Source organism: Rattus norvegicus, chromosome 4 (assembly GCF_036323735.1).
Source record: "Rattus norvegicus strain BN/NHsdMcwi chromosome 4, GRCr8, whole genome shotgun sequence".
NCBI lineage: Eukaryota > Metazoa > Chordata > Mammalia > Rodentia > Muridae > Rattus > Rattus norvegicus.
Window position 1 is genome coordinate 30,950,908 of NC_086022.1, and position 27,777 is coordinate 30,978,684.

Consider the following 27,777-nt stretch of genomic DNA (forward strand, 5'->3'; position numbering starts at 1 on the left):
GGTGTTTTGTTCAGGAAATTTTTTCCAGTGCCCATGTGTTCCAGATGCTTCCCTAGTTTTTCTTCTATTAGTTTGAGTGTGTCTGGTTTGATGTGGAGGTCCTTGATCCACTTGGACTTAAGCTTTGTACAGGGTGATAAGCATGGATCGATCTGCATTCTTCTATATGTTGCCCTCCAGTTGAACCAGCACCATTTGCTGAAAATGCTATCTTTTTTCCATTGGATGGTTTTGGCTCCTTTGTCAAAAATCAAGTGACCATAGGTGTGTGGGTTCATTTCTGGGTCTTCAATTCTATTCCATTGGTCTATCTGTCTGTCTCTGTACCAATACCATGCAGTTTTTATCACTATTGCTCTGTAATACTGCTTGAGTTCAGGGATAGTGATTCCCCCTGAAGTCCTTTTATTGTTGAGGATAGCTTTAGCTATCCTGGGTTTTTGTTATTCCAGATGAATTTGCAAATTGTTCTGTCTAACTCTTTGAAGAATTGGATTGGTATTTTGATGGGGATTGCATTGAATCTGTAGATTGCTTTTGGTAAAATGGCCATTTTTACTATATTAATCCTGCCAATCCATGAGCATGGGAGATCTTTCCATCTTCTGAGGTCTTCTTCAATTTCTTTCCTCAGTGTCTTGAAGTTCTTATTGTACAGATCTTTTACTTGCTTGGTTAAAGTCACACCGAGGTACTTTATATTATTTGGGTCTATTATGAAGGGTGTCGTTTCCCTAATTTCTTTCTCGGCTTGTTTCTCTTTTGTATAGAGGAAGGCAACTGATTTATTTGAGTTAATTTTATACCCAGCCACTTTGCTGAAGTTGTTTATCAGCTTTAGTAGTTCTCTGGTGGAACTTTTGGGATCACTTAAATATACTATCATGTCATCTGCAAATAGTGATATTTTGACCTCTTCTTTTCCGATCTGTATCCCTTTGATCTCCTTTTGTTGTCTGATTGCTCTGGCTAGAACTTCAAGAACTATATTGAATAAGTAGGGAGAGAGTGGGCAGCCTTGTCTAGTCCCTGATTTTAGTGGGATTGCTTCAAGTTTCTCTCCATTTAGTTTAATGTTAGCAACTGGTTTGCTGTATATGGCTTTTACTACGTTTAGGTATGGGCCTTGAATTCCTATTCTTTCCAGGACTTTTATCATGAAGGGGTGTTGAATTTTGTCAAATGCTTTCTCAGCATCTAATGAAATGATCATGTGGTTCTGTTCTTTCAGTTTGTTTATATAATGGATCACGTTGATGGTTTTCCGTATATTAAACCATCCCTGCATGCCTGGGATGAAGCCTACTTGATCATGGTGGATGATTGTTTTGATGTGCTCTTGAATTCGGTTTGCCAGAATTTTATTGAGTATTTTTGCGTCGACATTCATAAAGGAAATTGGTCTGAAGTTCTCTTTCTTTGTTGTGTCTTTGTGTGGTTTAGGTATAAGAGTAATTGTGGCTTCGTAGAAGGAATTCGGTAGGGCTCCATCTGTTTCAATTTTGTGGAATAGTTTGGATAATATTGGTATGAGGTCTTCTATGAAGGTTTGATAGAATTCTGCACTAAACCCGTCTGGACCTGGGCTCTTTTTGGTTGGGAGACCTTTAATGACTGCTTCTATTTCCTTAGGAGTTATGGGGTTGTTTATCTGGTTTATCTGTTCCTGATTTAACTTCGATACCTGGTATCTGTCTAGGAAATTGTCCGTTTCCTGCAGATTTTCAAGTTTTGTTGAATATAGGCTTTTGTAGTAGGATCTGAAGATTTTTTGAATTTCCTCTGATTCTGTAGTTATGTCTCCCTTTTCGTTTCTGACTTTGTTAATTTGTACACACTCTCTGTGTCCTCTCGTTAGTCTGGCTAAGGGTATATGTATCTTGTTGATTTTCTCAAAGAACCAACTTTTGGTTCTGTTGATTCTTTCTATAGTTCTTTTTGTTTCTACTTGGTTGATTTCAGCTCTGAGTTTGATTATTTCCTGCCTTCTACTCCTCCTGGGTGTATTTGCTTCTTTTTGTTCTAGAGCTTTTAGGTGTGCTGTCAAGCTGGTGACATATGCTCTCTCCTGTTTCTTTCTGCAGGCACTCAGAGCTATGAGTTTTCCTCTTAGCACAGCTTTCATTGTGGCCCAGAAGTTTGTGTATGTTGTACCTTCATTTTCATTATATTCTAAGAAGTCTTTAATTTCTTTCTTTATTTCTTCCTTGACCAGATTATCATTGAGTAGAGCATTATTCAACTTCCATGTATATATGGGCATTCTTCCCTTATTGTTATTGAAGACCAGCTTTAGCCCGTGGTGGTCTGATAGGACACATGGGATTATTTCTACCTTTCTGTATCTGTTGATGCCTGTTTTTTGACTGATTATATGGTCAATTTTGGAAAAAATTCCATGAGGTGGTGAGAAGAAGGTATATTCTTCTGTTTTAGGAGAGAATGTTCTATAAATATCTGTTAAATCTGTTTGGTTCATGACTTCTCTTAGTCTGTCTACGTCTCTGTTTAATTTCTGTTTCCATGACCTGTCCATTGATGAGAGTGGGGTGTTGAAATCTCCTACTATTATTTTGTGAGGTGCAATGTGTGCTTTGAGCTTTAGTAAGGTTCCTTTTTTTTTTCTTTTAGGATCATTTATTTAAAAAAAAGTAAAATAATCACAAGCTGAATGCAGAAACACATCAATACATCATCCATTTTAGTCCAGTACATTTCATTCAAGACATGAAGGGATGATTCAATATGTGGAAATCCATTGATATAATTCAGTATATAAAAACTGAAAAAAGTCACATGATTATATCATTAGATGCTGAAAAATATCGGGAAAATTCCATCATTTCTTTTTTTTTTAAAGACACCTTCATACTCTTTACTCCCTGTACCTAATGCGTCCTTAATGCACAAACAACCTAAAGAATCCAATTAAAAGAATCGAAGTTTACAACACGGCGGGACAGTGAGACCGCCATGGTTCTATATCATGACACAGTGAGTGAAGGGTTAATTTGGAATTTCTGCTCCATAAACTGTTCCCAAATGGTTTGCTGCACCCATAAGAGATAAATACACAATACTGCCGCTGCTGATCCATAGCATGGCTTCTTTTCTTTTCTTTTCTTCTCTTTTCTTTTTTTTTAAAGCTGAGCACAACTATTATCATTTTGTAATTAAAAGCATAAAATATATCTAACACCCAGTCCCACACTACATCAGTTATACAGAATATTTAGTTATCCATTCCATTATTATCCATTATTTAAGAAAGGCCTAAAATCTATATTATATCTTGCTAGCTTGTACACTATCTGATAACTATCCAATAAAATATGTATTTTCAGAGTTAAACAGCCTGATAGGCTATGAAACTAGAATCAGTCTTCAACCCCATTAGAAATCTGAGAACGACCAAATATCTATACACATAGGAAGCCTAAGATGGCTTCCAGAACTGAGAGGTTGTAGAGATAAATCTCCACTAGTGCAGTCGCCTGTTAGGAACATGTGAGTGCAAGTCTTCAGTCTTCGGGCCCAAAATCAACTGACAGACTCTTGAAATGGAGATTTTGAAGGGCTAATCACCCTGTCTTGGCAGAGTTTATCAGTCAAATATTCTGCATAATTTGTCCTTTTCTGGACAGTATAGTCTGCAGATGAAACAGGCAGTTTTGTCAAGTGGCTGCCTAGCCACAAATTATTTCCTCACCTGAAGGTAGAGATGTTCACATGCTTCGTTAAATCCACCAAAGGGGAACAGTTAGGAGCAGATATGTCTCAAAAAAAGATAAATAACTTTAAATCTCATACTTTGTGGATTTCTGACGTTTGTGAAAACCATCTATGTATATGAGACTATCTGGACTGTTGTCTTTATATCTTTTTTTTTTCAGTTACTACAGTACTTTATTGTGTTCAACCAAATCACCATGTTACAAAAATAGCAAGCTGCCATAATAAAAAATAAGGCTCCTCTATCCAGCACCAGATAGCATCATTTTACTTTCAAGCCTAGAAATTGCACACTTGTATATGAACCAACCGAAGATGAGGATTGAGAGTTCATCTTGGTGGATTTTTCCTTTGATGAATATGAAGTGTCCTTCCTTATCTTTTTTGATGACTTTTAATTGAAAATTGATTTTATTTGATATTAGAATGGCTACTCCAGCTTGCTTCTTCTGACCATTTGCTTGGAAAGTTGTTTTCCAGCCTTTCACTCTGAGGTAGTGTCTGTCTTTGTCTCTGAGGTGTGTTTCCTGTAGGTAGCAGAATGCAGGGTCCTCATTGCGTATCCAGTTTGTTAATCTATGTCTTTTTATTGGGGAGTTGAGGCCATTGATGTTGAGAGATATTAAGGAATAGTGATTATTGCTTCCTGTTATATTCATATTTGGATGTGAGGTTATGTTTGTGTGCTTTTCTTCTCTTTGTTTTGTTGCCAAGACGATTAGTTTCTTGCTTCTTCTAGGGTATAGCTTGCCTCCTTATATTGGGCTTTACCATTTATTATCCTTTGTAGTGCTGGATTTGTAGAAAGATATTGTGTAAATTTGGTTTTGTCATGGAATATCTTGGTTTCTCCATCTATGTTAATTGAGAGTTTTGCAGGATACAGTAACCTGGGCTGGCATTTGTGTTCTCTTAGGGTCTGTATGACATCTGTCCAGGATCTTCTGGCCTTCATAGTTTCTGGCGAGAAGTCTGGTGTGATTCTGATAGGTCTGCCTTTATATGTTACTTGACCTTTTTCCCTTACTGCTTTTAATATTCTTTCTTTATTTTGTGCATTTGGTGTTTTGACTATTATGTGACGGGAGGTGTTTCTTTTCTGGTCCAATCTATTTGGAGTTCTGTAGGCTTCTTGTATGCCTGTGGGTATCTCTTTTTTTAGGTTAGGGAAGTTTTCTTCTATGATTTTGTTGAAGATATTTACTGGTCCTTTGAGCTGGGAGTCTTCACTCTCTTCTATACCTATTATCCTTAGGTTTGATCTTCTCATTGAGTCCTGGATTTCCTGTATGTTTTGGACCAGTAGCTTTTTCTGCTTTACATTATCTTTGACAGTTGAGTCAATGATTTCTATGGAATCTTCTGCTTCCGAGATTCTCTCTTCCATCTCTTGTATTCTGTTGGTGAAGCTTGTATCTACAGCTCCTTGTCTTTTCTTTTGATTTTCTATGTCCAGGGTTGTTTCCATGTGTTCTTTCTTGATTGCTTCTATTTCCATTTTTAATTCCTTCAACTGTTTGATTGTGTTTTCCTGGAATTCTTTCAGGGATTTTTGTGTCTCCTCTCTATGGGTTTCTACTTGTTTATTTATGTTTTCCTGGAATTCTTTCAGGGATTTTTGTGTCTCCTCTCTATGGGTTTCTACTTGTTTATTTATGTTTTCCTGGAATTCTTTCAGGCATTTTTGCGATTCCTCTCTGTAGGCTTCTACTTGTTCTCTAAGGGAGTTCTCCACGTCTTTCTTGAAGTCCTCCAGCATCATGATCAAATACGATTTTGAAACTAGATCTTGCTTTTCTGGTGTGTTTGGATATTCCATGTTTATTTTGGTGGGAGAATTGGGCTCCGATGATGCCATGTAGTCTTGGTTTCTGTTGCTTGGGTTCCTGCGCTTGCCTCTCGCCATCAGATTATCTCTAGTGTTACTTTGTTCTGCTATTTCTGACAGTGGCTAGACTATCCTATAAGCCTGTGTGTCAGGAGTGCTGTAGACCTGTTTTCCTGTTTTCTTTCAGCCAGTTATGGGGACAGAGTCTTCTGCTTTCGGGCGTGTAGTTTTTCCTCTCTACAGGTCTTCAGCTGTTTCTGTGGGCCTGTGTCTTGAGTTCACCAGGCAGCTTTCTTGCAGGGGAAAAGTTGGTCCTACCTGTGGTTCCAAGGCTCAAGTTTGCTCATGGGGTACTGCCTAAGTCCTCTCCTCGGCGGAAGCAACCGGGAAGATCTGCGCCGCTCTTTCCGGGAGCCTCCGTGCACCAGGGTTCCAGATGGCATTTGGTGTTTTCCTCTGGCGTCTGGATGTGCGCAGAGTGCAGTCTCTTCTGGTTTCCCAGGCGTGTCTGCCTCTCTGTAGGTTTAGCTCTCCCTCCCACGGGATTTGGGTGCAGAGAACTGTTTATCCTGTCTGTTTCCTTCAGGTTCCGGCGGTGTCTCAGGCGCAGGGGTCCTGCCGCTCCTGGGCCCTCCCCTACGGGAACCCAGAGGCCTTATACAGTTGCCTCTTGGGCCAGGGATGTGGGCAGGGGTGGGCAGTGTTGGTGGTCTCTTCCGCTCTGCAGCCTCAGGAGTGCCCACCTGACCAGGCGGTGAGGTCTCTCTCCCACGGGGTTTGATAGCAGAGAGGTAAGGTTTCTTTTATGTATGTAGGTGCCCTTGTATTTGGAGCATAGATATTTAGGATTGAGAGTTCATCTTGTTGGATTTTTCTTTAATGAATATGAAGTGTCCTTCCTTATTTTTTTTGATGACTTTTGGTTGAAAATCAATTTTATTCGATATTAAAATGTCTACTTCAGCTTGCTTCTTCAGACTTTTGCTTGGAAAGTTGTTTTCTAGCCTTTTACTCTGAGGTAGTGTTTGTTTTTGTCTCTGAGGTGTGTTTACTGTAGGCAGCAAAATGCTGGGTCCTCATTGTGTATCCAGTTTGTTAATCTTTGTCTTTTTATTGGGGAATTGAGCCCATTTATGTTGAGAGATATTAAGGAATAGTGATTGTTGTTTCCTGTTATATTCGTGTTTGGATGTGAGATTATGTTTGTGTGCTTGTCTTCTCTTTGTTTTGTTGCAAAACCATTAGTTTCCTGCTTTTTCTAGGGTGTAGCTACTTGTGTTTTCTAGGGTGTAGCTCCTTGTGTTGGACTTTACCATTTACTATCCTTTGTAGGGCTGAATTTGTAGAAAGACATTGTGTGAATTTGGTTTTGTCATGGAATATCTTGGTTTCTCCATCTATGTTAATTGAGAGTTTTGCAGGATACAGTAACCTGGGCTGGCATTTGTGTTCTCTTAGGGTCTGTATGACATCAGTCCAGGATCTTCTAGCTTTCATAGTCTCTGGTGAAGTCTGGTTAAATTCTGATAGGTCTGCCTTTATATGCTACTTGATCTTTTACCCTTACTGCTTTTAATATTCTTTCTTATTTTGTGCATTTGGTGTTTTGACTATTATGTGACAGGAGGATTTTCTTTTCTGGTCCAATCTATTTGGAGTTCTGTAGGCTTCTTGTATGCCTATGGGTATCTCTTTTTTTAGGTTAGGGAAGTTTTCTTCTATGATTTTGTTGAAGATATTTACTGGTCCTTTGAGTTGAGAATCTTCACTCTCTTCTATGCCTATTATCCTTAGGTTTGATCTTCTCATTGAGTCCTGGATTTCCTGTATGATTTGGGCCAGTAGCTTTTTTCGTTTTACATTATCTTTGACAGTTGTGTCGATGATTTCTATGGAATCTTCTGCTCCTGAGATTCTCTCTTCTATCTTTTGCATTCTGTTGATGATGCTTGTATCTATGGCTCCTTGTCTCTTCCTTTGGTTTTCTATATCCAGGGCTGTCTACCTTTGTGCTTTCTTTATTGCTTCTATTTCCATTTTTAATTCCTTCACCTGTTTGTGTTTTCCTGTAATTCTTTCAGGGATTTTTGCATTTCCTCTCTATAGGCTTCTACTTGTTATTTGTGTTTTCCTGTGTTTCTCTAAGGGAGTTCTTTATGTCTTTCTTGAAGTCATTCAGCATCATGATCAAATGTGATTTTAAATCTAGATCTTGCTTTTGTGGTGTGTTTGGATATTCAGTGTTTGCTTTGGTGGGAGAATTGGGCTCCGATGATGCCATGTAGTCTTGGTTTCTGTTGCTTGGGTTCCTGTGCTTGCTTCTTGCCATCAGGTTGTCTCTGGTGTTACCTTGTTCTGCTACTTCTGACAGTGGTTAGACCGTCCTATAGGCCTGTGTGTCAGGAGTGCTGTAGACGTGTTTTCCTGTTTTCTTCCAGCCAGTTATGGGAACAGAGTGTTCTGCTTTCAGGCGTGTAGTCATTCCTGTCTATTGGTGTTCAGGTGTTCCTGTGGGTATGTGTACCGAGTCCACCAGGAAGATTACTTGGAGCAGAAAAGTTGGTCTTGCCTCTGGTCTCGGGCCTGGAGTCACTTCTCAGATCTGCTTTTCAGCTCTCTGTGAGAAGGGCCTGCCCCGCCTTCGCTCAGGACCCAGTGCACAGGAGGCCCAGATGGCGCTAGGCGCTAGGCGTTTCCCTCTAGATATCAGAAATGTGGGCAGAGAGTAGTCTCCTTTGACTTCCCAGGCGTGTCTGCCCCTCTGAAGGTCTAGCTCTCCCTCCCACAGGATTTGGGTACAGGGAGCTGTTTGACTGGGTCCCTTCAGATCCAGGCTGTGTCTAAGGAGGTACTTTTCATAGGCCACCAGGGTCGTATGTCATCAGTGGATGAATGAATGAAGGTTGGTTTTCTAACAACCTTGGACCACCCACTTTCAATGTCATTATGAGATGGTGTGTTAGGCTCTTGTATAGATTCCTCTGGTTTTGCCTGAGTATATTCTTGAGGTCTCTCGAAGACTATGCAATATCCATGTGTGTTAGGACTGAGCCACAGAATAAGAAAGTACTTCTTTACAATAAACAGGAAGTTCTTGGGTTAAAGGTCTATGCTACTGCTGACCTACAGCACTGGAGGTTTTTTTTTTTCAGTAAATAACGTGATCTTAGGATTTACAATGTGATCAAATGTCCTACACCATAAGTTTGCAATGTTCCCTGTATTTTATAAATCAAGCTCTCTGACAATTGTTCTGGTTTTTCCTGTCATATCAGAGTGCATCATCATGGGAATCCCAAGGAACATCAGAACTGGGCTCTTGAAGCTGTTGTACAGGGCCAACAGAAACCTAAAAACCATCAAGCCGACTTGATGCTCATCACAAGGGATGATTTCCCCATCCTTCTTGTCACAAAATTTATGGCAAGATGTCACCATTCCTGACCTTGGCTCATTGTCCTAAATGCAGCTGAAGGGAAGTTTTGGTGTCAAGTGGTCAATTCACAAACCACATGAACACTGAATTCAGTTAAATATGGATGGTTAATTAAAAGCACACCCCCAAGACAGATCAACAAAAGTGACACCTCAAAACTGTGTATTTTACATTTCTTAGGGACAGCTCATTGCAAAAACCACATGAACTCATGCACAAGTGCTGGAAATGCTGCCCTTTGTGGGTCCTGATTCAAGCCACTTTAGACAAAATAGTTGATATTTACCTTGAATTTGGTGGTTCCTATGTGAAGCATATAGTTGTGGAAATCCAGATTAACAAACCTCATCAGATGCAGAATGTAACAGGGTATGTGACCAGCATCACTGTGCCCATTGTCAGGTTTTTTGTTTTGTTTTTGTTTTGTTGTGTTTGTTTGTGTGTTTGTTTTTGGCATCCATGAAATAGAAGCAAGCATAGTACAGCAACACTATGAAATAGCTGGCAGGCATGTAACAAACTTGCTGCACTTGAGCTGGGTTAGGGGCAAGACTTTGAGGAACTGTGTAGCATTAGGAAAGTTGTGTGAATGACCTTACCATGCTTAGAAAAGTTTCATGGCTTCAACAGGAGCTCTTAAGATAGGAAACAGATGTGTTCCTGAAATGAGGTGTTTCAACAGTGTTGCTCAGCCTGCTCAGTGACTATTCAATGTCACTCTGTCCCTGCAGAGGAACTCAAGGTATGCCCCCACCTGCCTGTGAGCCAGTTCTAGGCAAAGAAAGGCCAGGACACAGTGCTGGTTTTCCACTCCTCAGTTATGCTGCGTTCTCCACTAAAGTACTTGTGTACACAAATACACTGTGCTTAATTATTATTGATACATGTCACTTTGTACTGAGGGCAGCACTGGCTTGACTACTCCCAATTCTATACAAAAACGCTGACCCTTGGGAAAATATATCAAGATACATCTTGAATGGTGGAGCATGAATTCTGCCCTTTACTAAACTCAGAAACATGGGAGTGCAAGAAAGATGTATGGCTAAATGGACAACCAGGTTCACATTGTGTCAGCTTGATATAACCTAAGGACAAAGAAGTAAAGTATCTCTCATGGCTTCTGTCTAGCCCGTTGAAAGGATCCCTGGGGTTTCACCTCAGTACTTGATACTTCTTGCTGGGGCGGCAACACTCAGGGAAGCTTGAGATTGTCATAGGCACAGTGTTATGCTAGATCTGCTGAGTAGATAATACTCAGTCGGTCAGATGCTGTTACACACTTTCATTTGTTCTTAATGCAGACTTAAGAAAAGACAGATCAAGGTCCTTAGACTAGAAAGAACATTTCAGGTTGTTTCCTGTCACTCCAACATTAAAGACTGGTAGGGAGAGAATGGTAAAAAGTGAAAAAAATGGGGGCTGGGGATTTAGCTCAGTGGTAGAGCGCTTACCTAGGAAGCGCAAGGCCCTGGGTTCGGTCCCCAGCTCCGAAAAAAAAAAAAGTGAAAAAAATGGTAGACGATGCCTTGGATGTAAGGTGGGTTTCAGTGTGGTTTTTAGACAGGGTCTCAAGTATCTCATGTTGCCCTCTACCTGGCTTGCCAGGTTCAAATTGAGCTCAGATAATCCTGCTTCACCTTTCTAATAGCTCGACTTACAAGAGGGACCTCCAAGGACTGTGAGGACAGTATTAGCCAATGAGGATTGAGGTGTGTAACCCACAACTATACCTATAGCCATTTTGTTCCACGTCTGCCAGCTCTTTCAGATAGTTGCCGTAATATGCCTGACAATCACTGACACAAAAAACTAACCTGATACAGAGCAAGGTCATGGGGATCACATCCTGTTTTGTTGTGTATGTTCTGTATTGTAAAAATTGTTAAAATTACAATGTTCCACAAAGCTGAACATAGGACCCATCAAATTAACAGTCACTATGCACTGTTATGTCTAAAATGGCCTAATCAGAAGAGACAATTTCACAACACTTCCTGCAAACTTGATATGAGCTACTTGTGCTTTTTGTATTTTTCTTTTTCTTCCTTCCTTCCTTCCTTCCTTCCTTCCTTCCTTTCTTTCTTTCTGTCTTTTTTTGTCATAAGTTGAGAAAGAAAATATTTGGGGCCACGGCTCTGCCCCCTAAATGTGAGTTATGGATCTGATCAATCATTATTAATGTGTTCATTCAATTAAATATACCTATTTGACTGGGATAGATATTTTTGTAGTTTGTGGGGTGACCCATGAACCTGAACACAAGATGCTAGGCCCTTACTCTGTCCACTGAGTTGTGACTACAGCCTTGTCCTACACCTTAAGCTGCACGCCCACGTCTGTTGACCCTTTTCTGGGTTCTCATCTATAAGCCCACTATCCCACACCCTCCCCTTCTTTTATAAGGGTGTTCCCCCCTCCCCAAAAACCACACCTTCCTCCCTCTCTAAGCCTTGGCAGGACCAAGGGCTTCTCCTTCCATTGGTGCCAAACATTGCCACAATTATGCTTATACCTAAATCACACAAAGACCAACAAAGAAAGAGAACTTCAGACCAATTTCCCTCATGAATATTGACACAAAAATACTCAATAAGATTCTTACAAACTGAATCCAAGAACACATCAAAACGATCATCCACTGTGATCAAGTAGGCTTTATCCCAGGGAAGCAGGGATGGTTCAATATATGGAAATTGATCAACGTAATCCACTATATAAACAAATTCAAAGAAAAAAAAAACCCATGATCATCTCATTAGATGCTAAGGAAGCATTTGACATAATTCAACACCCCTTCGTGATACAAGTCTTGGAAAGATCAAGACCTGTACCTCAACATAATAAAAGCAATTTACTCCAAACTATAGCCAACATCAAAATAAATAGATATTTGAAGCAACCCCACTAAAATCGGGGACTAGACAAGGCTGCAGACTCTGTCTTTACTTATTTGATGTAGTACTCAAAGTCCTAGTCACAGCAATCAGACAACCAAAGGAGATCAAAGGGATACAAATTGGAAAGTAAGAAGTCAAAATATCACTATTTGCAGAGGATAAGATAGTATATTTAAGTGACCCCAAAAGTTCCACCAGAGAACTACTAAGTCTGATAAACAACTTCAGCAAAGTGTCTGTGTATAAAATTAACTCAAACAAATCAGTAGCCTTCCTCTACTCAACGGATAAACAGGCTGAGAAAGAAATTAGGGGAAGGACACCCTTCATAATAGTCACAAATATACCTCGGTGTGACTCTAACCAAGCAAGTGAAGGATCTGTATGACAAGAACTTCAAGTCTCTGAAGAAAGAAATTGAAGATCTCAGAAGATACAAAGACCTCCCATGCTCATGGATTGGCAGGATTAACATAGTAAAAAAAATGGTCATTTTGCCAAAAGCAATCTACAGATTCAGTGCAATCCCCATCATAATTCCAAATCAATTCTTCACAGAGTTAGAAAGAGCAATTTGCAAGATCATTTGGAATATCCAGGATAACTAAAACTATCCTCAACAATAAAAGAACTTCTGGGGGAATCACCATCCTTGACCTCAAGCTGTATTACAGAGCAATAGTGATAAAAACTGTATGGTACTGGTACAGAGACAGACAGGTAGATCACTGGAATAGAATTGAAAACCCAGAAATAAACGCATGCACCTATGGTCACTTGATCTTTGACAAAGGTGCTAAAACCATGCAGTGGAAAAAAGATAGCACTTTCAACAAATGGTGCTGGTTCAACTGCATGTAGAAAAATGCAAACCAACCCTTTTTTATCGCCCTGTACAAAGGGTAAGTCCAAGTGGAAACACCAGGAAAAGGTGCTCTGATGGTGGAATGGGAAAGAAGAGGAGGAGCTTCATGTGGGCAGCAGGGATGAGGGCAATATTGGGGGGGGCATCAATAACACTACAGATACTTGAGAAGACATAAGGAGCCATATATGATGTTTACTTAAATTATACATAATATAAATATATAGATATACAGATAGATAGTTTAAATGAAGTTTTATATTTGTGGCGATAATGCTCCCCTAAGAGCCAGGGGTCATCTAATGAAACCTCCAAAACTAGGCATGAGAAATCTCTTCTCTAACTGTTGGTCAGAAGAATACAAGAGGGAAGTCCCACACCCGCAGATCCCGGCCTGCAGCAGCTCTCTGCTCCCAGACCCCGTGAGAGAGAGACCCAACCACCTGGTCAGGTGGGCACTCCTGAGGCTGCAGAGCGGAAGAGACCACCAACACTGCCCACCCCTGCCCACATCCCTGGCCCAAGAGGAATCTGTATAAGGCCTCTGGGCTCCCGTGGGGGAGGGCCCAGGAGCGGCAGGACCCCTGCCTGAGACACCGCCGGAACCTGAAGGAAACAGACCGGATAAACAGTTCTCTGCACCCAAATCCCGTGGGAGGGAGAGCTAAACCTTCAGAGAGGCAGACAAGCCTGGGAAACCAGAAGAGACTGCTCTCTGCACACACATCTCGGACGCCAGAGGAAAACACCAAAGGCCATCTGGAACGCTGTTGCACTGAAGCTCCCGGAAGGTGCGGCGCATATCTTCCTGGTTGCTGCCCCTACAAAGCAGAGAGCCCGTGGGCAGCACCGCACGAGCGAACTTGAGCCTCGGGACCACAGGTAAGACCAACTTTTCTGCTGCAAGAAAGCTGCCTGGTGAACTCAAGACACAGGCCCACAGGAACAGCTGAAGACCTGTAGAGAGGAAAAACTACATGCCCGAAAGCAGAACACTCTGTCCCCATAACTGACTGAAAGAGAGGAAAACAGGTCTACAGCACTCCTGACACACAGGCTTATAGGACAGTCTAGCCACTGTCAGAAATAGCAGAACAAAGTAACACTAGAGATAATCTGATGGCGAGAGGCAAGCGCAGGAACCCAAGCAACAGAAACCAAGACTACATGGCATCATCGGAGCCCAATTCTCCCACCAAAACAAACATGGAATATCCAAACACACCAGAAAAGCAAGATCTAGTTTCAAAATCATATTTGATCATGATGCTGGAGGACTTCAAATAAGACGTGAAGAACTCCCTTAGGGAATCACAGGAAAACATTAATAAACAAGTAGAAGCCTACAGAGAGGAATCGCAAAAATCCTTGAAAGAGTTCCAGGAAAACACAATCAAACAGTTGAAGGAATTAAAAATGGAAATAGAAGCAATCAAGAAAGAACACATGGAAACAACCCTGGATATAGAAAACCAAAAGAAGAGACAAGGAGCTGTAGATAGAAGCTTCACCAACAGAATACAAGAGATGGAAGAGAGAATCTCAGGAGCAGAAGATTCCATAGAAATCATTGACTCAACTGTCAAAGATAATGTAAAACAGAAAAAGCTACTGGTCCAAAACATACAGGAAATCCAGGACTCAATGAGAAGATCAAACCTAAGGATAATAGGTATAGAAGAGAGTGAAGACTCCCACCTCAAAGGACCAGTAAATATCTTCAACAAAATCATAGAAGAAAACTTCCCTAACCTAAAAAAAGAGATACCCACAGGCATACAAGAAGCCTACAGAACTCCAAATAGATTGGACCAGAAAAGAAACTCCTCCCGTCACATAATAGTCAAAACACCAAACGCACAAAATAAAGAAAGAATATTAAAAGCAGTAAGGGAAAAAGGTCAAGTAACATATAAAGGCAGACCTATCAGAATCACACCAGACTTCTCGCCAGAAACTATGAAGGCCAGAAGATCCTGGACAGATGTCATACAGACCCTAAGAGAACACAAATGCCAGCCCAGGTTACTGTATCCTGCAAAACTCTCAATTAACATAGATGGAGAAACCAAGATATTCCATGACAAAACCAAATTTACACAATATCTTTCTACAAATCCAGCACTACAAAGGATAATAAATGGTAAAGCCCAACATAAGGAGGCAAGCTATACCCTAGAAGAAGCAAGAAACTAATCGTCTTGGCAACAAAACAAAGAGAATGAAAGCACACAAACATAACCTCACATCCAAATATGAATATAACAGGAAGCAATAATCACTATTCCTTAATATCTCTCAACATCAATGGCCTCAACTCCCCAATAAAAAGAAATAGATTAACAAACTGGATATGCAACGAGGACCCTGCGTTAGGCTGCCTACAGGAAACACACCTCAGAGACAAAGACAGACACTACCTCAGAGTGAAAGGCTGGAAAACAACTTTCCAAGCAAATGGTCAGAAGAAGCTAGCTGGAGTAGCCATTCTAATATCAAATAAAATCAATTTTCAATTAAAAGTCATCAAAAAAGATAAGGAAGGACACTTCATATTCATCAAAGGAAAAATCCACCAAGATGAACTCTCAATCCTAAATATCTATGCCCCAAATACAAGGGCACCTACATACGTAAAAGAAACCTTACTAAAGCTCAAAACACACATTGCACCTCATACAATAATAGTGGGAGATTTCAACACCCCACTCTCATCAATGGACAGATCATGGAAACAGAAATTAAACAGTGATGTCGACAGACTAAGAGAAGTCATGGGCCAAATGGACTTAACGGATATTTATAGAACATTCTATCCTAAAGCAAAAGGATATACCTTCTTCTCAGCTCCTCATGGTACTTTCTCCAAAATTGACCATATAATTGGTCAAAAAACGGGCCTCAACAGGTACAGAAAGATAGAAATAATCCCATGCATGCTATCGGACCACCACGGCCTAAAACTGGTCTTCAATAACAATAAGGGAAGAATGCCCACATATATGTGGAAATTGAACAATGCTCTACTCAATGATAACCTGGTCAAGGAAGAAATAAAGAAAGAAATTAAAAACTTTTTAGAATTTAATGAAAATGAAGGTGCAACATACCCAAACTTACGGGACACAATGAAAGCTGTGCTAAGAGGAAAACTCATAGCGCTGAGTGCCTGCAGAAAGAAACAGGAAAGAGCATATGTCAGCAGCTTGACAGCACACCTAAAAGCTCTAGAACAAAAAGAAGCAAATACACCCAGGAGGAGTAGAAGGCAGGAAATAATCAAACTCAGAGCTGAAATCAACCAAGTAGAAACAAAAAGGACCATAGAAAGAATCAACAGAACCAAAAGTTGGTTCTTTGAGAAAATCAACAAGACAGATAAACCCTTAGCCAGACTAACGAGAGGACACAGAGAGTGCGTCCAAATTAACAAAATCAGAAATGAAAAGGGAGACATAACTACAGATTCAGAGGAAATTCAAAAAATCATCAGATCTTACTATAAAAACCTATATTCAACAAAACTTGAAAATCTTCAGGAAACGGACAATTTCCTAGACAGATACCAGGTATCGAAGTTAAATCAGGAACAGATAAACCAGATAAACAACCCCATAACTCCTAAGGAAATAGAAGCAGTCATTAAAGGTCTCCCAACCAAAAAGAGCCCAGGTCCAGCGGGTTTAGTGCAGAATTTTATCAAACCTTCATAGAAGACCTCATACCAATATTATCCAAACTATTCCACAAAATTGAAACAGATGGATCACTACCGAATACCTTCTACGAAGCCACAATTACTCTTATACCTAAACCACACAAAGACACAACAAAGAAAGAGAACTTCAGACCAATTTCCCTTATGAATATGGACGCAAAAATACTCAATAAAATTCTGGCAAACCGAATTCAAGAGCACATCAAAACAATCATCCACCATGATCAAGTAGGCTTCATCCCAGGCATGCAGGGATGGTTTAATATACGGAAAACCATCAACGTGATCCATTATATAAACAAACTGAAAGAACAGAACCACATGATCATTTCATTAGATGCTGAGAAAGCATTTGACAAAATTCAATACCCCTTCATGATAAAAGTCCTGGAAAGAATAGGAATTCAAGGCCCATACCTAAACGTAGTAAAAGCCATATACAGCAAACCAGTTGCTAACATTAAACTAAATGGAGAGAAACTTGAAGCAATCTAATTAAAATCAGGGACTAGACAAGGCTGCCCACTCTCTCCTTACTTATTCAATATAGTTCTTGAAGTTCTAGCCAGAGCAATCAGACAACAAAAGGAGATCAAGGGGATACAGATCGGAAAAGAAGAGGTCAAAATATCACTATTTGCAGATGATATGATAGTATATTTAAGTGATGCCAAAAGTTCCACCAGAGAACTACTAAAGCTGATAAACAACTTCAGCAAAGTGGCTGGGTATAAAATTAACTCAAATAAATCAGTTGCCTTCCTCTACACAAAAGAGAAACAAGCCGAGAAAGAAATTAGGGAAACTACACCCTTCATAATAGACCCAAATAATATAAAGTACCTCGGTGTGACTTTAACCAAGCAAGTAAAAGATCTGTACACTAAGAACTTCAAGACACTGAGGAAAGAAATTGAAGAAGACCTCAGAAGATGGAAAGATCTCCCACGCTCATGGATTGGCAGGATTAATATAGTAAAAATTGCCATTTTACCAAAAGCAATCTACAGATTCAATGCAATCCCCATCAGAATACCAATCCAATTCTTCAAAGAGTTAGACAGAACAATTTGCAAATTCATCTGGAATAACAAAAAACCCAGGATAGCTAAAGCTATCCTCAACAATAAAAGAACTTCAGGGGGAATCACTATCCCTGAACTCAAGCAGTATTACAGAGCAATAGTGATAAAAACTGCATGGTATTGGTACAGAGACAGACAGATAGACCAATGGAATAGAATTGAAGACCCAGAAATGAACCCACACACCTATGGTCACTTGATTTTTGACAAAGGAGCCAAAACCATCCAATGGAAAAAAGATAGCATTTTCAGCAAATGGTGCTGGTTCAACTGGAGGGCAACATGTAGAAGAATGCAGATCGATCCATGCTTATCACCCTGTACAAAGCTTAAGTCCAAGTGGATCAAGGACCTCCACATCAAACCAGACACACTCAAACTAATAGAAGAAAAACTAGGGAAGCATCTGGAACACATGGGCACTGGAAAAAATTTCCTGAACAAAACACCAATGGCTTGTGCTCTAAGATCAAGAATCGACAAATGGGATCTTATAAAACTGCAAAGCTTCTGTAAGGCAAAGGACACTGTCGTTAGGTCAAAACGGCAACCAACAGATTGGGAAAAGATCTTTACCAATCCTACAACAGATAGAGGCCTTATATCCAAAATATACAAAGAACTCAAGAAGTGAGACCATAGGGAGACAAATAACCCTATTAAAAAATGGGGTTCAGAGCTAAACAAAGAATTCACAGCTGAGGAATGCCGAATGGCTGAGAAACACCTAAAGAAATGTTCAACATCTTTAGTCATAAGGGAAATGCAAATCAAAACAACCCTGAGATTTCACCTCACACCAGTGAGAATGGCTAAGATCAAAAACTCAGGTGACAGCAGATGCTGGCGAGGATGTGGAGAAAGAGGAACACTCCTCCATTGTTGGTGGGATTGCAGACTGGTAAAACCATTCTGGAAATCAGTCTGGAGGTTCCTCAGAAAATTGGACATTGAACTGCCTGAGGATCCAGCTATACCTCTCTTGGGCATATACCCAAAAGATGCCTCAACATATAAAAGAGACACGTGCTCCACTATGTTCATCGCAGCCTTATTTATAATAGCCAGAAAATGGAAAGAACCCAGATGCCCTTCAACAGAGGAATGGATACAGAAAATGTGGTACATCTACACAATGGAATATTACTCAGCTATCAAAAACAACGAGTTTATGAAATTCGTAGGCAAATGGTTGGAACTGGAAAATATCATCCTGAGTGAGCTAACCCAATCACAGAAAGACATACATGGTATGCACTCATTGATAAGTGGCTATTAGCCCAAATGCTTGAATTACCCTAGATCCCTAGAACAAACAAAACTCAAGACGGATGATCAGAATGTGAATGCTTCACTCCTTCTTTAAATGAGGAAAAAGAATACCCTTGGCAGGGAAGGGAGAGGCAAAGATTAAAACAGAGACTGAAGGAACACCCATTCAGAGCCTGCCCCACATGTGGCCCATACATATACAGCCACCCAATTAGACAAGATGGATGAAGCAAAGAAGTGCAGACCGACAGGAGCCGGATGTAGATCGCTCCTGAGAGACACAGCCAGAATACAGCAAATACAGAGGCGAATGCCAGCAGCAAACCACTGAACTGAGAATAGGTCCCCCGTTGAAGGAATCAGAGAAAGAACTGGAAGAGCTTGAAGGAGCTCGAGACCCCAAAAGTACAACAATGTCAAGCAACCAGAGCTTCCAGGGACTAAGCCACTACCTAAAGACTATACATGGACTGACCCTGGACTCTGACCCCATAGTTAGCAATGAATATCCTAGTAAGAGCACCAGTGGAAGGGGAAGCCCTGGGTCCTGCTAAGACTGAACCCCCAGTGAACTAGACTATGGGGGGGAGGGCGGCAATGGGGGGAGGTTGGGAGGGGAACACCCATAAGGAAGGGGAGGGGGGAGGGGGGTGTTTGCCCGGAAACCGGGAAAGGGAATAACACTCAAAATGTATATAAGAAATACTCAAGTTAATAAAAAAAAAAAAAGAATACAAGAGACTTCAAAGAAATCAATATCGCCATTGACTTCCTTCCAGAATTAGAAGGTAAGAACTATTGCTCAAGGCATGGCACGCTGTGGACATTGCACTTGAAAATATGAAGCCGGAACAAACCTAGAAGCCTCCTCCCTGAGAACTATGTCTCATACTGTGAGAAAGTGTTAGGCAAGTTCTCAAGGGAAAGGAGCACCCAGTAGTCCTACACAGTTCAAGCTTGTGAAACACAAGCATGACTGGACCAGGAAGATATCCACAAAGGTCAATAGTGACGCTTTTGCCTTTGGGATAACTGACAGTCGTGTAATTGGACTTAAGGCCCACTCAAAAGGAGGATATTGATTCCTATATTATTAATCTATCAAACTACCCATGACTGAAAATATCACAGACTGGAGAAGAGAACCTTCAGTTGGCAGCTTCCTAAACCAATATAACTACTTACTGTTTACTAAATAATTATTCTTACGTCACAGATGAATGTATCCCTCACTCTCATCAAAGAAGCTTGTTTTGGCAATGAATGAGACTATTACAATGATACAAAACCTGTCAGGATTGATGTATCTGCAGTGCAACCCTTAAAACTAGGGTTTAGGGAAAACTGTGGAAGAGGGAGCAGAAAGACTGTACGAGTCAGGGGCTTAGGATGCCTGCTGTTACATAGTGTCCCCTAGGCACTGAGAGATGGCATTTTAAGGCAGATAAGAAAATTAAAATTCCAGGGCATCTGGTACTGACTCATTCACCGGCCCTCCAAATGACTCCGGACATGAGTAAACGAGTAACAAGCCTTACCCTTGTGATGTTTGTCCAAGTCCTTATTGTATACTGCTCTAGTCATTGCGTCCTGCAGATAGAGTTCCAGGGAGCCGGAGCAAAGCCTATCCAGATGTTTATCAGGTGCAGGAGCTTCATCAACTCTAACAAACATTTACCCTAAAAGGACAAAAAAGAGGCCTGCTTTGGGAACAATGAGGACGACCTAACCTTCCTCCTGCCTCAATAGCCCTGCTCCAGGAACTAGCTGACCATAAAACACTATCATGAGGACAATCCTGTGACTTTGAGAGTTTCCCCTTGTGACATTTTTGGTATTTCCTTCTGACATCCCCCCATCTCCTGGAGCTTGTGACTTCTTCCTTTAAAAAGCCCTTCTCCCAGCCACTCGGGGTCGACACCTCTGTCTCCTGCATGGGATACGTGTCGGCCCGGAGATTTCCATAATAGATCTCCATAATAAACCTCGCCTTTGCGTATTACATCCAAAATGGTCTCTCTGTGTCTGGGGTCTGCAATTTCCCGAGATTTGAGTAAGGGTCTCTCTTTGGGGATCTTTCAGGCACAATGGGGAAACTGTACATATGAACTCTCAACAACATGGTTGCTTGAACAAGCCCAGCATGAGGACAATCTTAAATGACATGTCACTGTAGACAAGGGAAATTCCACATGGCCTCACCAACAGCTGAAGAACTACAGGCTACAAGTGACTTCAGCTTTCTTTGTGAACAAGCTCCACATCATTTGTCCAGTCCCTAATGGTCATCCCTGGGCACACATACATGTGAACCAAGCTAAATAGACTCAGTAACTCATAGAAACATATATAACATACTCATGTACATATATACACATAATAATAATGATGATGATGAGTTCTTGGATACAATAAAAAAATCAAGAAAACAAAATACACACAAACAGAAATTCACAGATACATCTGCTCTATTGGAGACTGGAACTCCTGACATTGCCTGGAGATGCTTGAGTTAGGACATCAGGAAAGATTGGCCATGGGCATTGTACCCTGCTTATAGTCTGGGGCCGTTCTCTGTTGTTTCTTCAGAATTAGAAATACTAAAACCCATTCTGTCAATCAAGCTCACAAAAAAAGCTAGGGTGGATTTCACAGGTCATTGAAAAGGTCATGCTTCAACACCCCTCCCAACTTCTGGTCTGAAGGAAGGCCAAGGAGAGTCCAGGTTACCCCAGAAGTAGCAATGTCTGGAAGCAGTGACTGAGCAAATAAACAAGTGGTCACATTCTACACTTTAGAGCAGTAGTTCTTCACCCTCCTAATGCTGCAGCCCTTTAATACAGTTTCTCATGTTGTGATGACCCCCTCCCAACCAAAACTATTTCCTTTGCTGCTTTTTAACTCTAATTTTGCTATTGTTGTGATTCGTAATGTAAATAACTTGTGTTTTCCAATGGTCTTAGGTTCAGCCTGTGAAGGGGTTGCAACCCACAGGGTGAGAACCTCTGCTTCAGACCATCATGATGAAATGGTCAAGCTTTTAGCACAGAGCCTGAGGTCATGGTTCTAACAAAGGCTAGCCTCTCTTTCCCCAGGAAGATGGAATTGCAAAAGAAAGAAAAAACATGGTTACAATGAACCTGGAAAGAGCAGGTCTCTCATGGACCCTACCCAGGTTCCTTTGCGGTTTACTTTAAAGCCTTGGTGCTGGATTCAGTTCCCACCCTCCCAGATAGCCTGTTGGTTAGTTGTCTGATAACATTACATCTGTAGTCTACAGCAACATCGGTTCAGATCCCAGCCCTTCTGCCAGATCAGTTATTAAATGTTTTGATAGTGTCACTGTCCACAGTGTCTACACAGAGCTCTGAAAGATCCTCAAACTAAGTTTCTGTCTCTACTTTTTAAAGTTGTGGACAGAGTACCAGGCTTTCCTTGGCATTCCACACATATATGCCTTTACTCTTATTGCCCTCCCCACTCCCTGACTTCCCCATGCTACTGCACTCCTCTTGCCGGTCCCGCTTTCACTTTCCTGTGGCATGTATTCCATTACTCTATTTTAGTCTTTCCTCTTCCCTCCTTTAAGGTCTTTTCCTCCTCCTCTTCCTCATGGTTCTCTTGCTACTTTCATCACACATAGACATAAATATCCCTGAACATGTACACACACATGCACATAAACATGCGTGCATATGTATTCACACATGCATATGATCATGCATACACATGTGTACACATTCACACATTTAAAATCTATAGTTATGGGGTAGAGAGTTGCCTCAGCATTGAAAAGCAATGGTTGCTCTTGCAGAGAATCGAAGACCTGTTCCTATGACTCACGTGGCAGCTCACAGCTGTCTGTAACTCACTACCAGGGATACCCTCTTCTGATCTCCATGGCAACCAGACCTATACATGGTACATATACAAACTTACACAGAAAATAATAAGTATTTTTAGGCATTTAAATCTAGAGCCTGCCTACAAGAAAAATAGTGTTTATCATTCTGAGTCAGGCTTAATTTGATTAACATAGTGAGCTTCACTACTAATTCTTCTACAGATATTTCATTTATCATGTTATAGTTGGATACAATTCTATTTTGTACACCTGCCTTATCCACTTCCTGTGGATTGATCTCAGGGGGTTCCACCTCTTAGCTATTGGGAGTAGTGCATCTGTAAACATGGACAGATGGTGGTCTGTTAGCGGAGTGCCTTCATATGTTACCTCAGGTACAGCATCACTAGTTGTTTGGTTTGGTTTGGTTTGGTTTGGTTTGGTTTGGTTTGATTTAGCATTATAAAAGACCAAACACCACTGATTTCCAGAATGGCTGTACACTCTACATTCCCACCAGTAGTGTATAAAGATTTTCCTCACATCCATTCACCGCTTGAAAAAATTTTTTACCAAAGCATAATATCCAAACTGAAAGAGAATATGCTGTCAATCTGCAGCCCTCCTAATGGTGCATGAGCTGCACCAGACCTTGATTCTCAATGCCATGCTCCAGTATGAGGAAAGGCCTTCATCTGCATTGTAACTAATTAAAATTCATAAACGGTGAAGGGAAGCACGCTAGTGTAAGATGATGTGAGCCAACACTGTAGCACTGCAAGCTCCTGTTAATCTAAATTATTCCACTCAGGATTGGCAATCAGTAAGACAAGTAGTGACTAATTCTGACAAGGATGTCAAGAGAGAGGAAGCCACCATGTGGAGATGTCAATCAGCCCAGGCACCGTGGAAGTCAGTCTGAAGATTGCTCAGAAAACTAAATCTGGATCTCCCATGTGACCTTAATACCACACCTGTGTTCACACCAAGACTCCAAGTGAACGCATCACAGAGACACCAGTACATCTCTGTGCACCGAGCAGTGTTCCCGTGTGAGCAAGTGTAATGGAACCTACATTGGTATCCAACACACAGGATTGATAAAGAAAACTGATGTACACTCTGAATAGTCCTTTCGTCACAAAGAATGAAGTCATGTCATTTACAGGAGAATGAACACAATGGGTGATCATTTAAATGGATTAAGTCAGTCTCACATAGACAAATAGTGTTTCCTCTCATTTGTGCTTCCTATGTTTTACATAAATCCAAAATGCATGTATGAAAAAAGTAACACTGTAGAGAACACAGATAATAAAGTGGTGTGGGGGTAAGAAAAGGAGAGTCAGAGCCATGGGGGAATATGCTCAACATAACAGAAACTTGTATAAAACTCTACCTTCTTTAAAAGTTTATTTTAAAAATGATAATGCCTATTCTGCAAAGTCATCAGCTGTGTTGTAAAAGGATATCTTCTGGCCTCATTTTTGCCACCCCTAGGAGACAGGAGAACCACAGCAGTGTGTATACACTTCTTTTCCCTCCTAGCATTGACATTACTAATAACCCTGAAACTGTCAGCATTGTGAGTGTCCTAGGGCACTTTATCAAGACAGTAGACTCTGCATGTGTAGCTGTTGCTTCTACAGTTTAATTCTGCAGGAAGGTGTATTCATTGCTATTTTTCCTTACTAGGAACATTCTGACAGCTTTTCCAGTGCTATGATCAGTATTTTGTTTCTGAAAGAGATAAATTTTGATGACAATCCTTTGCTGAGATCTCCAATGGAAATCTGTAAAGGAAAACAGATGCATATGATCACTCGCTATCTCCAAAGAGCAGATGACAGAGATGGTGGGTGATGATGAGGGATTATCTACACAAGAAACTGGTATCTGTACAGTAAAAGAGCTTGCTTTAGTTCAAGACTTCAAGCTGGCAGTAACATTAAAATAGTTATCTTACTTTTTCTGAAGGTTACCTGTTTATGTTAATAAATCAGATTATTTACTCATGAGCAGATGTAATATCTAAAAAGATTCCCCAATCATCCTGTCATGTGCCATATCTATACAAACAAGAACATTTACCAGTCTAAGCTAGTGACAAAATTGTGTCAACAAGTACTGTCCTTCGTAAGCCACATTATACATCCATTCACATGGCTTTTCTTGTTGGGAGCAATGCCCTTAAAACCCTCCATTATTGATGTTAATATTATAGTAAGAGTTAAGTGTGACTGCGATCATGGAAAATCCCCAGCCAGCTGCAGAAGACTAATACAAATCTGGTGGTTAGGATGCCTAATGATATGACAAACCTGTGACCTTTCTGAGAAACCAACATCCTGTTGACATCAGCTGACCACAAGAGCACTGTGTCCTTGGCCTGCATAGATGTTTCCCACTTTTCCCCTCCCTCTGTTACCCCTGCTATGGTATAAATTCAGCCTTGGGAAAAAATAAAATTTGTCGCCTTGATCAGACTCTTGGTATTCTTCTTTGAGTCTGTTATCCCCCATTCTTTCCTAGGTGGTCCCCAACCTCCACTGACTGCCCTGCAGGCCCGGGCATTTTCTGAAATTTGAACCGCCCTGAGAGAAACTTGAAAGAAAATTAAGTCACAGTGGCTGCCTCCTTTAAGTCACATTGGCTGACTTTGTGACTTCAAAGGGAATAGAGTTCCAAGTGTCCAAGTAGTATTTCTATTCTGTATAGAGAAAGATGGTCAAGTTAGGTGACTTAACCCCCATGCTAAACTTGCTTCTCTACTTCTCAAAGAACCAGGATTCTTGTTGATCTGCTTTTTACATGAAAAGTATGGAGGTAACAGCAGTACCTCAAAGCTATGGAAGGGGAGAGGTCTCCACATTCACCACCTTCTGTGTGCTTGAGTTGTCTTTATCCTGCAGTTTTGATCCTCAGGGAACCTGGGAAAAAGAGCGTGGGAGACTTATTGATTCCACAGTTTACAAGGAGTATAGAGCCACTTTCTAAGCATTTACAAAGCAGTTATATTTTCTTATCATTACTATGAAATCAAGTCTGAGGGATTAACAGTTATATACAATTACTCAATTTGAGAAGATCAGAGCGTATTTGTCAAAATCTGGAGCATGGAGGTTCCCAAATTCTTGAAGAATTTGGTACTCTGGTCAACAAGGATGACTCTAGATCACAATATCTGGAAGTGTCCTCTTTTAGAAAAGCACTAATGGGCCTGGAAATATGTCTCAGTGGATAAAAGGACATGCTGCTCTTGTACAGAGCTTGAGTTCAGTTCCCAGCACCCATGTTTGGTAGCTCACAACTGCCTGATATTCCAGGGGATCTGACATCTTTGGTCTCTGTGAGTATCTACACTCATTCATAGATTCCCACTCCCCCACATTCTCATAATTTTTTGAGGCAGGTCTCTCCATGGAATCCTGGTTGTCCTGGAACTCATTATGTAGACTATGCTAGCCTTGAACTCACAGAGATTGCCTGCCTGAGTGCTGGAATTAAAGGTATATGTTACTTTGCTTGGCTTTACATAACTAAAAAAGCACCAATATCTAAATAAATAATAAATTATTTTAATATGAATAAGCACCTATGTACCATATTTATAATAGATGTTAATTTCTCAATACATTAAATATAAAAAAGCCAGAATTGTAGGCAGACATTGAATTCATTTCAAATTCAGAAAAACTAAACTAAAATTTTTAACTATTTTAAAGTTGCTTGTAATATTCTTTCTAAGCATCCATTTTAGGTAGTAGGGCTCTTCAGATTGTAGAAATAACAGTACTGGGAGTACAGATGAAGACAGTTCAACTCTGTATTATCATTTTCAATTTTATATGACATGTCTGATAAAAACACAGAAGACAACTTAATATACACCCAAATTATATTTTTAAAAAGAAACAGTGTTTCTTCTATGTTCCAATGTAGAGAAAAATCTTAGAGAAAATATTTAGCATAGTTGCCAACAATATCACTGAAACAAATTTTGAATTTTTGCAACACAAAGTAAACATGGCAAGCTCAGAAAACAGCATCCTGTCAGGATGTAAGTAGGAATGGCGTTTGGAACCAATGTATTTTCATCCCTGCATCGGTATGGTCTTGACGCTACATCGTCTTGAAGTATTTACATCAACATAAATTCTATTCTATTGATGATCTTTGCTTACTAGAAGGCCTCTGAACTCCCAGCCACAACTGCCACCAAGCCTGCATTGGTCAAACTAAGGATGATCCCTGGTGGGACAAGCTGGAGCTCCCCTTCCCCCTCAACCCACAGTGCAAGGCTAGATGCTATCCCAGTCTGCTGGGTCCATTCTCCATCTTCTGCGTCTCCCAGCAGCACCTGGATGCCCAAGAGTCTGAGAACCCCATGGCCTGGCCTCATCGCAGGCCCAGGGACCCCTGAACCAGTTTTACTAAGTCTCAGACTGTGCATTCCCACACCTAGATTGTCTCTGCTTCCCCACAGCCCAGCACCCACCCCTGTGGCGGGAGTGGGGTAAGCACAGTCAAACTCCCAAATTCTGCCTCCCCAAGCAGGCCCCGTGTATAGTAACATTTCAGTAGGGCTGGAAAGATGACTCAGAAGTTAAGAGCACTGTTTGCTTTTCCAAAGGTCCTGAGTTCAATTCTCAGCAACCACATGGTGGCTCACAGCCATCTGTAATGGGATCTGGTGCCCTCTTCTGCCTTGCAGGCATACATGCAGGCATCAAGCTGTATGATGTATACATAATAAATATTTTTTTAAAAAATTCAGTAAGATTATTCTTTTAAAAGCAGATAAGTTTATTTCAATATGAGTACATAATCTATTTATATTATATGTAATTTGGATTTTTACAAAACGCATCCTCATAAGAATGTAGCTTTGTGAATTTTAGCATATCCAAATGCTGGCAAAGCATCACTAGCATCTAAAACTATGTTTGCTCATTTCAATACTTCCCAAACACACTTTCCTCAGATTGGCTACCCGACAACCCCCGTCTGCCTTCTGTTTCCCTACTTGCTTGTTCTGAACAGTCACTATAAATGGAGTCACTGAGTATGTAGCCTTTCCAATGGCTTCTTTTAAAA

The 27,777-nt window shown here is 40.7% G+C and overlaps 1 long non-coding RNA gene across 2 annotated transcripts in view; it reads right to left on the reverse strand.

The window, feature by feature from the left end:
- LOC134486558 (uncharacterized) overlaps nucleotides 1-27,777 on the reverse strand; it is a 58,263-nt gene that overhangs the window by 17,971 nt on the left and 12,515 nt on the right. The window contains exons 2-3 of one of the 2 annotated variants that reach the window (XR_010065758.1): nucleotides 25,002-25,610; nucleotides 20,375-20,515 (exon numbers count right to left, since the gene is read on the reverse strand). This is a non-coding gene — a long non-coding RNA (uncharacterized LOC134486558). Of the gene's footprint in view, nucleotides 1-20,374; nucleotides 20,516-24,076; nucleotides 24,474-25,001; nucleotides 25,611-27,777 lie in introns of those variants that run through there. The other variant, XR_010065757.1, reaches the window with a different exon arrangement.